The 12351-nt window shown below is 40.6% G+C and overlaps 1 protein-coding gene across 3 annotated transcripts in view; it reads left to right on the top strand.

Annotated features, from left to right (window-relative positions):
• LOC309559457 (cytochrome P450 2F3-like) overlaps positions 1-12351 on the top strand; it is a 132736-nt gene that overhangs the window by 39738 nt on the left and 80647 nt on the right. Inside the window, exon 1 of one of the 3 annotated variants that reach the window (XM_082262727.1) lies at positions 3862-4207. The exons of 1 other annotated variant lie outside the window; for it this stretch is intronic. The gene's annotated coding sequence lies outside the window, so the exon portion shown is untranslated. Of the gene's footprint in view, positions 1-3861; positions 4229-12351 lie in introns of those variants that run through there. One more of the 3 variants, XM_082262726.1, reaches the window with a different exon arrangement.

The following is a 12351-nucleotide window of genomic DNA, read 5'->3' as shown; positions in this document are numbered from 1 at the left end:
CAACACAGCTCATCACCCTGAACACACCATCCCCACTGTCAAACATGGTGGTGGCAGCATCATGGTTTGGGCCTGCTTTTCTTCAGCAGGTACAGGGAAGATGGTTAAAATTGATGGGAAGATGGATTGAGCCAAATACAGGACCATTCTGGAAGAAAACCTGATGGAGTCTGCAAAAGACCTGAGACTGGGACGGAGATTTGTCTTCCAACAAGACAATGATCCAAAACATAAAGCAAAATCTACAATCGAATGGTTCACAAATAAACATATCCAGGTGTTAGAATGGCCAAGTCAAAGTCCAGACCTGAATCCAATCGAGAATCTGTGGAAGAACTAAAAACTGCTGTTCACAAACGCTCTCACTGAGCTTGAGCTGTTTTGAGCTGTTTTGCAAGGAGGAATGGGCAAAAAAATTTCAGTCTCTCGATGTGTAAAACTGATAGAGACATACCCCAAGCGACTTACAGCTGTAATCGCAGCAAAAGGTGGCGCTACAAAGTATTAACTTAAGGGGTGCTGAATAATTTTGTACGCCCAATTTTTCAGTTTTTTATTTGTTAAAAAAGTTTGAAATATCCAATAAATTTCCACTTCATGATTGTGTCCCACTTGTTGTTGATTCTTCCCAAAAAATTACAGTTTTATATCTTTATGTTTAAAGCCTGAAATGTGGCAAAAGGTTGAAAAGTTCAAGGGGGCTGAATACTTTCGCAAGGCACTGTATCACTTCCGGCATTCTTGACTCCGCGTTTGATGTCTCCCAGCTGATTCCTTTTAAGTCCGTCTTTTCAGCTGGGTGTACGTCTAATTATATTTAGATTTAAAGGAAAATCTTTTTTCATTAGTGATCTCTGTAGGAGTAGGCATTAAAGAGGTTGTAAACTTGTTTGAGTTTTTTTTTTTTACACCCTGCAAAAGAAAGACATAATGAGCTAGTATGCATCGCATATTAGCTCATTATGCAATACTTACCTCAGAACGAGCCCCCGCCGTGCCGCTCACTCACCTCTATGACGGGCGACATGTCTAGTCGCCCGTCTTCCGGGATCGCGGCATCCGGCCATCTGATTGGCCGGAGCCGCGGTGACGTCACTCCCGCGCACGCGCGCGGGAGCCGACAGTCACGGCACGGGGCTCTGAAGGAACGGCACGATCAGCCGTTCCTTCAGAGCGCATGCGCCAGTGACGTCACTGGCGACATGTAAGGTAAATATCTCCTAAACGGTACATGTTTAGGAGATATTTGCAGTACCTATAGGTAAGCCTTATCATAGGCTTGCCTATAGGTACAAGTTGTAGAGGAGGGTTTACTTCCTCTTTAATGTCCGGCGAAAAACCATTAGTGTCTTTATAAACAAAGATCTTGTGTGTAACATTCAAACATCAGTAATTATCAGTGTAGCATTTCGAAAAGTACGATGTTTTCCAAATTGAAAAAGAACACAGAGCATGAAGTGAGGATGAATTGTTAGATTCAGTAAAAACAAAAACATTTGCAAAAACAAATGTAAAGACATATCAGCAAACAATTACGGAGGCCACATAGAGACAAACAAGACGATTTAATATAACATGTACTATGGGTGTGACTATGTGAAATGGTCATCTCCCTATAGAGGTGAAAAATAAGGATCTAATTTATTATCAAAAAAAGTAGAAATGCTAACATAAACCACTAAAAGGATACTACAGAGCATATAAGACAAAACAATCACAGATAAAACTTTACATATGGGCATCCTCGGGGTTCAATATCTTTCCGGCTGGGCTCAAGTGCACAAGAGGCAGAATTCTAGCTGGCGATTGCTTTTAAAGTCCACTCAGACACCACCCACATAAACACCCACTGTCTGCTTGTCCAATGACAATTCATAAGATGCCACCCTTCCTAATCAACGGGAGGTATCTCATCTTTCCAAGAAACATGTTATATTCTCCCATTAGGGGCACCATCCATCCAGGAGGGCGCCTTCTTCCTAATTTTTCAGTAACAGTTGGCCTTTGATGATGGTATAACCTCCCCAGGAGGTCTTATCTGAGGCTCCTCTACCCCCATATCCCACAACAGTAGGTCTATGCGAGAACATCCTGTGAGGATATAAATTCCCATTTATGACTCCTTGTCAGGAATACCCTGGTGGGTAACTTGCTCTGCCGGCATTCCAGGCCAGGTGTAATAAGGTTTCAAACATCCAAAAACATCTGATATTAGAATATGTAAAAACACATGCTGCCCCCAACACAAGGGATGTTTACATTCCTGGTAATAGGAATAAAAGTGATCAAAAATTTTTTTTCTAAAGGGACAGTATAATACTCAAAGGTAAAATAAATATGAAAAAAAAGAAATATAAAAAAAAACAAATTTAAAGCGCAGAAGCGAACTCATACGCAGTTGCACGCACATATATAAACGGTGTTCAAACCCCACATGTGAGGTATCGCCACGATTGTTAGAGTGAGAGCATTAATTCTGGCCATAGACCTCCTCTGTGGCTATAAACTGGTAACCTGTAGAAAGTTTTAAACAACGCTTATGGATATTTTTAAGTACCAATATTTGTCGCCATTCCACGAGTGTGCGCAGTTTTGAAGCATGACATGTTGGGTATCTATTTACTTGACATAACATTATCTTTTACATTATATAAAAAAATTGTACTAACTTTACTGTTACTGTAAAGTATTGCAACAATCTCCATTTTATTCTCTAGGGTTTCTGCTAAAAAAAATATATAATGTTTGGAGGTTCTAAGTAATTTTCTAGCAAAAAATACGGATTTATCCTTATAAACAACAAGTGTCAGAAATAGGCCTGGTCCTTAAGTGGTTAAAGCCTGCATCTCTGATGGTATGGGGTTGCATTAGTGCATATGGAATGAGCAGCTTGCACATCTGAAAAGGCAACATCAATGCTGAAATATATATCCAAGTTTTAGAGCAGCATATTCTCCCATCCAGACTACATCCCTTTCAGAGAAGGCCTTTCATAATTCAGCAGAACATTGCTAAACCACATACTGCATCTATGACAACAGCATGGCTTCGTAGTAGAAGAGTCTGGGTGCTTAACTGGCCTGTCTGCAGTCCAGACCTTCTTGATCTTGAATCGAAAAATATGACAAAGGAGACCTAGGACCATTGAGCTGTTATAATTCTATATCAGGCAAGAATGGGACAACATTCTTCTCTCAAAACTCCAGCAACTGGTCTCCTCGGTTCCCTGAGGTTTACTGAGTGTGGTTAAAAGAAGGGGGGATGCTACACAGTGGTAAACATGGCCCTGTCCCAGCTTTTTTGAGACGTTTGGCAGCCATTCATTTCAAAATTACCTTATTTTGTTCCTTTTTAAATGGTACATTTACTCAGTTTAAGCATTTGATGTGTTTTCGATTTTCTATTGTGAATAAAATATGGGTTTATTTGGAAAAAAATAAAAAATATGGGTTTATGAGATTTGCAAATCGTTGAATTCTGTTCCTGTGTATTTTACATAGCGTCCCAACCTTTTTGGAACTGTATCATCAACTTTCTGAAGTATTTACTAAACACTACTCATAACTGAGGTTTGCCTTGAACTTGAAGTTTGCTGATACTGCAGTTGAAATCACTGGTTAGTACTTTGCCATGCAAGACTGTTTTCCAGATTGCAGTGACTGTTAGCATACCAGATAACTTTCAGTCAAACTTTCTACAAATAATAAATGTTCTTTTGACTTAATGACCCTGACTGTGGAACATGAGCAGAGAGAGAAATCTGAACTACAACAGGCTATGTACAGTATCAATTAGAAAAGGACATTATTACATTGACTACTAAGGATGAATGTGTTAAGGCACGAATACAAGAAAAATGAATATAGAAAAGAAAAGAAAAGTGTATAGAAAGAATTTTGAAACTAGGAAATGGATGAAACTGGAGAGGAACAAAGAAGATTATAAAACTAAAAGGGCTTAGGAATGGTTGAACCCAACTTTCTGGCATCAGAGGCGTCAATTGACTGCTGCCAGGAGTAACCGGTGACATATGAGATGCAAATCTACAACTCCTTTCAAAGCCTCTTTAAATTCATCATTGATGGATTCATCTACGTCATCTTCCTCTTTTTTACTTGTGACCCTATCCTCCAATAGGCAAGAGTGGGAAGGACACCGACATCAGAGATACAGGAGTGACCCACCCAGTAACCCAGGGGAAAACCAAGTCACAGATAACACAATGGAAGTGAATACTGTACATATTATTTAATCTGCAAGTTAAAATAATGCTGAATTGGCGTCCATACATTCATGGACAGAACATACACTGATCTATGCTTCCAGCTAAAGCCTGCGGAGTGATCTAGGAAAAATCGTACAGGTTGTACAGAAGTTGATCAGTAGATTGACTTCCCCATACAGGGATTTAAATTTGTCCAGTCCCTGCTGAGCTGGTTGAATTTTGATCTATGTCTGGCTGCAGTATACCAATAAAGTATACTAGGTTTCATACTCCCTATCTGTTTGGCAAGATATTGTTATCAAACTGACAGATAAGGGAGGTTCATTAGTTGTGATGAATAGGTCTGACTATGAGAAAGAAACAATCATCTGATACTTCTGTGTATTCCCCTGTATAAACTAATCTTACTAGGGCTCTTAATCAGGATATTAATGATAATGAGACTGAGATATATTTTATTCTGAATTATCCTGTTACATTTTTTTTTCCAAAGATACATAAGGATCCTTTGACCCCCACCTGGAAGACCTATAGGGGTTGCCATGGAATTGGTATGTGCTCCTGCAGCAAAATATTTAGATAGGGTTCATTCTCTTTTGATACAGGAGACAACCTCATATTTATGGGATACTATTGATTATTTGCAATGCATTAAGCATATTGTAGTAAATGCCAAATGCATGCTAGTCACTTTGGATATTACTTATCTATATAATTCAGGTGATTAGGGTATTCTTGCATGTCAGTGATTGGAGACATATAAATAATATTGTTTCACTGAGATTGAGTTCCTTTTGGAATTTTGAATTTGGTTTTGACGAATAACTATTTACTTTTTGAGGATCAGGACTTTTTATAGCTACGAGTTGCACCTATGGGCTCATATGCTGCCTCCCTACCCATATTTGTTTATGAATATGGTTGAAACATCTTATACATTTCCCATGTATAATTGGTTTATGATTTATTGTAATTCTAATCTCTCTCTCTCTGCACACATTCCACATTCAGGGTCAATAAAACAAAATACATTTGTTAATGATTTGTAGAAACTTTAAAGTATATGTGAACTCCCACCTTTTAAAACAAACCACCTTTTTTACAAGTGAGCACATGCCCTCTTTTTTTAGCTGAATAAGGAGCTCAGAAATGTTGATGCCTGTCAGATTGTGTTACTGGTCAATTGAGGGATTGTATGGTTTGAAATCTGAAACATTTAACCCTTGAAGTTTCACTGAGGGACAGAGAGAGTGCTGATTGCAGTGATATTGTGAAATCTAATCCACACGGGGTAAAGTATGTTATTAGCAACCATCTTACTAAGACAGCACAGTGCTAAGGCATTTTTTGTTCGTTGTTGGCCACACCACATCTATAGTTTCCCTTTTGATCAAATATTGCTGTAGGGTCTTGTTTCAAGATATTCCAATTCTTCCTAAACATTTGCTGAATCTCAAAAGCCCTGGAAAAATGAAAAGTGCCCATTTTGAAGGTTTATATGCAAGTAATTGGGCATACATTGGTTATGGGGGTCTGGGTACTGCCCTGGGGGACATGTATCGATGAAAAAAAAGTTTGTAAAAAACATGATTTTTAAATGAGCAGTGATTTACTGATGCTTAAAGTGAAACCATAAAAACAAGAAATAACAATAAAAATGAAAAATTCCTTTTAATATAGTGCCTATGGGGTCATTTTAGTCTGCTTGTAAAGTGGCATATATGTACTGCGTATAGAAGCTGCTGCAGCAATAATTGCATTTATAAAGCCAAAAAAAATTACATTTCCCCTGCAAGCTTTCTTTATTTTACATACAATGGCTTGGGCAACCAGTCTGTATGATGAGGCCACAATGTAGTGCACTGGGAACAAGATTAGAGATTTTATGGATACATTCTGGTGTCTCTTTCACAGACTTTGGATAGAAGTAACAGGTGCAGAAAAATTGGGCTTTATGTGTTGGTGGTGCCTTCACACCCTGAACCTATAGAGGTCCTCTTGATGAAAACAAAAATTGGCTTTGCTGTCAAAAATTGAAATGATATGCACCTGTCATACAGTGATGGAAAAATTGGGCTTTGGGTGTTGGTGGTGGACAAGGAGGCAGAATAAGCCACTCTTGCAGCTGCAGTGGACTGCACACTAGTCTCTGCTTGTGTGACGGAGGATGAGGAGTATGAGGATAGTTTAGTAAGCCAGTCTACCACCTCCTCTGCATAAAAGGAGGGGGAAGAAGCGCCACTTGAGTGCAATTAAAAATGTTTTATTTGGACAAGCAAGGTATGGTGACTCACATCTGTACATTCATTGTGGTGCGCTCCGTGGTGTTGTCAGTAGCTGGGTGCCTGCTCTGGATCCGGTGCGGTCCGATCATCCGGGAGAGGTCCGGGGGTAGACTCAGGTGACTTCCTGGTTGGATCGACGGTGGAACTGCGGAGAGCTGTGGCAGGCACCCAGCTACTGACAACACCACGGAGCGCACCACAATGAATGTACAGATGTGAGTCACCATACCTTGCTTGTCCAAATAAAACCTTTTTAATTGCACTCAAGTGGCGCTTCTTCCCCCTCCTTTTATGCTTGATATTGAGCTGCTTCGCTCACCCGGATAGCAGCCCAGAGTGCCGTCCAGACCAACTCCCCCCATCCACCTGAAGAACAGTGGATTCTTACACCCCTACCTCTCCCCTCTCTGAACCGAGGCTAGCCCATCACCCTCAGTTTATATCACAGGCACTTGAACCCTTTATCCCATCCCTTCTAAGGCTCTTCAAGCTTGCAGCTTTTTGATGTGCCAGTGCCCTGATTGACCACCACCTCACCACTTGCTTTTATTAGCAGCCAACATAAAGAGTAGCACCCCCTGTGAGCGCCTAAAAATATACTTTCTACCACCTCCTCTGCATGCTGTGGCTAGATAGCATGGGCAACATTACTAAACAGAGGAAATAATGCTCTGCCTGAGGACTGACCAAGTCCACCTTTGCCTGTGGACACATACGCTGCTGGCCCCCTCACAGTGCCATGGTAACGTCTGCCTCCCAGCATGATGGAGGGAGGGGGGGGCGCTTATTAACAAAATGTAATAAAGATGTGGAAATGTGTACATGGATGTACTTTTTATCAATGGAAAGTGGTGTTTGGTGCACTCACTACACAGACACACTCCACTGACACACTATGAAATACTGCAGTAAAACTGCACGGACGCACTGCAATATATTGCGTTAAATGTGCAATAACGCATTGAAATATACTGCGATAAATGTGCAGTAACACACTGAAATATACTGTGTTGAACATGCACTAATGTACTGAATTATACTGCATTAAACATGCAGTAACGAACTGAAATATATAGCTTCAAGCCAGCACCAAAATCCGAATTACCCTCTTTAACTACTTCCTGCCTGCCGTCAAATGACGGCAAAGCAGTACAGCTCTCATCCTGCGACAAAGTCATATGATAAGAGGTGTGTGCGCACCCAAACTTTAAGAAGAAGAAAGGTGCCCTTGTCAAGCTTAGTGGGAGCTGCTTGAGAATTGGGGCCCTTCTATACTTTTCAATGTCACAGCCTCCCTAATGGAATTCACCCAAGTGCCATAGCAGCTGTGTGGGCTGCTATGGCTAATGCTACACCACTGTGTGCAATAAAATGAATGGTGCCTCCTAGGAAAAGTGGTCCAAAGATGGCAAAACCAGCAGAGTTTCACACTCAGCTTGTATCAAGGCAGTATCCTGAAGAAGCAACATACGACCAATTTTGTTTATAGTATGATGTGACAAGTCAGGAATGTATTCATGCAGTTTGTAAAGTAGCCAAAAAGTCCATTTAATTAAACTTTATCAGATTTTAAAAGTTTTTTTGGACTGGCTGGAGTGGTCACAAAAACTGGTTTGAACCCTTCTTTCAGGGCTTTTCTATGGGTGCTATCACTTACACACTAACTTTTCTACTTTTTTTTTTACAGTACTCCTTTGCCATGTGTTTTTCTTTTCTTCATCTAATGCTTAAACAGATAAAGTTAGTATATGTAAGACCTTGTTTCTATCAGGTGTAGCATGGGTTAAGAGAATTCCCTACAACATAAAGTAGGAGGAGAAAGGCTGGTATATATACAGTACTCTTATATGCGTTGAAGCACTGTGGTGTCTGGTTCCCTCTTGAGCTATAGAACCATAAGTGAACATCCATTACATCTACACTAATTTACCTTGGTACAGGTAAGATCTCTTTTGTATATGTTTATGGTCTGGTCTTGGTCTTGGAAAAGTAAGCCAAGCAGTGGACAAAACTGATGCATGATGCAAATAATTTTTTTAACAGTTGGGCAATGTCCAAAAACATGTTGCATTATTGATTGTGTAGGTAAATCACAGTGCTAGATGTTCTTTGCCATGAAGTGCCATGTTGAACTTCCAGTGACCAGTATGAGAGAGTGAGAGCGATAACACCAAATTTAACACACCTGCTCCCCATTCACACCTGAGACCTTGTAACACTAGCAAGTCACATGATATTGGGGAGGGAAAATGGCTAATTGGGCCCAATTTGGACATTTTAACTTAGAGGTGTACTCACTTTTGTTGCCAGCAATTTCTACATTAATGGCTGTGTGTTGAGTTATTTTGAGGGGGCAGTAAATTTACAAGGTTATACAAGCTGTACACTCACTACTTTACATTGTAGCAAAGTGTAATTTCTTCAGTGTTGTCACATGAAAAGTTCACAGGTCATCCTCCCATCTCATGGATATATGTAAAGGAATACCAAGCATCCGCACATAGTGTAAAACCGTCACTAAAACTTTCTTAGAATTTACACTAAACACTTACAAAACTCTGATGAAACACAGCGCTGTTTAATCACAAGGAGAAAAAGCACACAATGACATCACAGCACAAGCTCCATCTGACGCATTTTTTCATAAGTGAGAGCATCTGGGGTTGGATTTTACACTTTTGACTTTTTTTGTAATGTACTGTCATGTACCCTGATTTTTTTTCTATGTACCGTATGTATTTTTGCACATCACTTATTATTGTGTTTTCACAAATTTTAATGAATTCTTTATATATATATATATATATATATATATATATATATAGTTGGCTTTTAGCACTACACTATCTTTATGTACATTATTATAGTGCTGTCAATTTATGCAGTGTTATACATACATATTGTACGTTCACATCAGTCCCTGCCCTCAAGGAGCTTACAATCTACGGCCCCTAACATTCATACATGCATGCACTAGGACCAATTTAGACAGAAGCCAATTAACCTACCAGTATGTCTTTGGAGTGTGAGAGGAAACCCATGCAGGAACAGAGAAATCATGTAAACTCCAGGCAGGTAGTGCCATGGTTGGGATTCAAACCAACAACCCTAGTAATGCTAGGCAGAAGTGCTAACCACTTAGCCACTGTGCTGCCCATGTCCCTTTAGAGGCAAAATATAAACTGTCTACATATGGTGGGTCTATTGAGAAATGACTAACTGCTTATTTATAGACAATGAGATCTGTCTGTGTATGACTAGCTTGAAGAGAATCTGTCAGTGCAGAAATCTGCCTTCTAACATTGCTAACTTGTTTATAAAAGGTGTAAACACCAGTGTTGCCATCTTCACCTTAACTTTATTACTTCATAAGTCACTAAACTGGAACAAGCATGCAGGACAAGTTCAGGCTTTAGTGGCTGCATGCTTACTCCATGGTCAGTTACTAATTAGATTAATTTGTGTGTTTCACTGCGTTTAGGATTCCAAAAATCACCTAAAGTGTTATATAATTCAGTGCTGCTACTTAAATAATAAATCCCTGAAAAAATTGTGACAATAAGGGTCCTTTCACACGGCCGCTCCGTGTGTCCGCAAATCATCCCATCCGTTTGCAGATGATTTGCGGACATAATGTAAGTGAATGGCACTGCGGGTGTCAGCGGAATACCATCCGCTGACACCCGATTTTCCTCCTTTCAGTTCTGTTCCGTTTTTACGAATGGAACAGAACCCCATTTTTTCTTCCATGTAAAAAACGGAAAGGAAGGAAAATCGGATGTCAGCGGTGTCATCCGCTGACATCCGCAGTGCCATATACTTACATTATGTCCGCAAATCGTCCGCAAACGGATGGGATGATATGCGGGCACACGGAGTGGATGACAGAAATGTCATCCGCTCCGTGGAAAAAAAAAAAAAAAAGTCCCGCAGCGGACCTTTCACACGGAGCGGCCGTGTGAAAGGACTCTTACATTAGTGTAGCAACCAATAATCAATTCCACAGTAGCGCAATCACTGCTACTATGCAGTGGACAATCATATATCTGCATGTGATATAATCAAATGTGAAAATAATACAAAATATTCAGAAATTTCAAAATCATAAAATATGGTCCATACAACTGTCAAAATCACGGTGTATAAATCAAAAGTAAATCTTCAAAGTGATTCAATTCAGGAAAGTTCATGATTAACAGTCAACTCTTCTATGTGAGTAGAGCCAGGAATAACACACATTATATCCACCACCAGTGCAATTAAATAGAGCTGTCCCCCCTATGGAAATAAGCTTTTAGGTCAATATCCACCTGGTAGTATCACTCCACAATCAGCAGGTCTAATCTCATTGCATGTGAGTGAGAGAAAACAAAAAGCCTCCAATAGTGCATTTATCCCATAAAACATTTATTAAAATCCAAGTAAACCACTCACATTTAAAATCATCTTGTATATTGCATGTAAATGGGTAGGTATCAGATAGGCAACAACTCATCCCAGTCCCACCACCTCCACAACTCATTCCAGTCCCACCACCTCCACACTGGTTTCAACTGTTAGTGTAATCACCTTCCACACTCTCCAATGATCAACACATAAACCAAGCTCCGCATAGCCTCATCACCAAAACACCCATTCACCAAAAAAGTGTACAAAAGTAATAAACACAAGAGATAGTTTTTGACAAATCCTTTATTAAAAAATAAAAAAATAGTGTCCCTCGAAGTAAATCCATCGTCAATAACGCCGCCCGCCTGACCAGAAAAAAAAAGAGAAAAAAAATGCTCTCGTCTCCTGGGAGGCCTCCCAACGTATGCCCACTCTGTGCTTTGACATTTATTATATAGGCAAAGGGCGGAGCCACCTGGCTACGTCACCCAGGGGCACTGCCCCCTTCTGGCATCATGTGACTTTAGAAGGGGCAGTGCCACCGGGTGACATAGCCAGGTGGCCTCACCCCTAGCCTATATAAGAGATGTCAAAGCACAGAGCGGGTATATGATAGGCCTCCTAGGAGGCGAGAGCGTTTTCCATTTTTTTTTTTTTTTGGGTCTGGCGGGCAGCGTGATTGACGATGGATTTAGTTCGAGGGACACTATTTTTTAAATAAAGGAATTGTCAAAAACTGTTCCTTGTTTTTATTACTTTTGTACACTTTTACACTTATTACTTTTGTACGATGTACCCCATACCCATTCACATGGGGGGGTGGCAGGATCCGAAGGGCCTGGTATGAATTGGGGGGACCCCACAATATTTTTTTCTTTATTTATTTTACCGACACATTTTCTTTTTATTCAGCTGTCAGCAAGGAACCACATTGACAGCTGATGACTCATCGGTTGTTAAGGACACCGCGGCAGGCTTCCCGGACCCGCTCCTTAACAACCAGTTTACAGTGCACCCTGATTGGGAAAACCTTTGCCCAATCAGGGTGTAGAATGCACTGTGCAGGGCTCAGTGCATAGCAGGGTTATCGTCGGGGCAAACACCCAGCGAACACCCTGAAAATTCTGGTTATCCGGCGAACGACCAAACAAGCAAATGTTCGGCCTGAACTCATGGTCTGGCCAAACAGTTTTCCCATCCCTATTGCGGGACTCAGGAGTGTGCTACATATAGGGTGCAGGACTGAGGAGTGCGCTACATACAGGGTAGAGAGTTCAGGATTATGATGCATACGGGGTGCAGGATTTAGGAGTGCACTATGTACAGGATGCAGGACTCAGGAGTGCGCTATGTAACACACCCCTCGTGAGAGCTGTTACACAGCCAGGCACACAGCATTTTCTTCATGCACTCAAACACAGAAAACAGTCCTTAGCTTGATTTTTTGGTTCT

The sequence above is a fragment of the Pelophylax lessonae genome (genome assembly GCF_965119305.1).
Source record: "Pelophylax lessonae genome assembly, chromosome: 7".
NCBI classification, from domain to species: domain Eukaryota; kingdom Metazoa; phylum Chordata; class Amphibia; order Anura; family Ranidae; genus Pelophylax; species Pelophylax lessonae.
The sequence above is the reverse complement of the archived record's forward strand: the minus strand, read 5'-3'. Positions and strand labels throughout refer to the sequence as shown.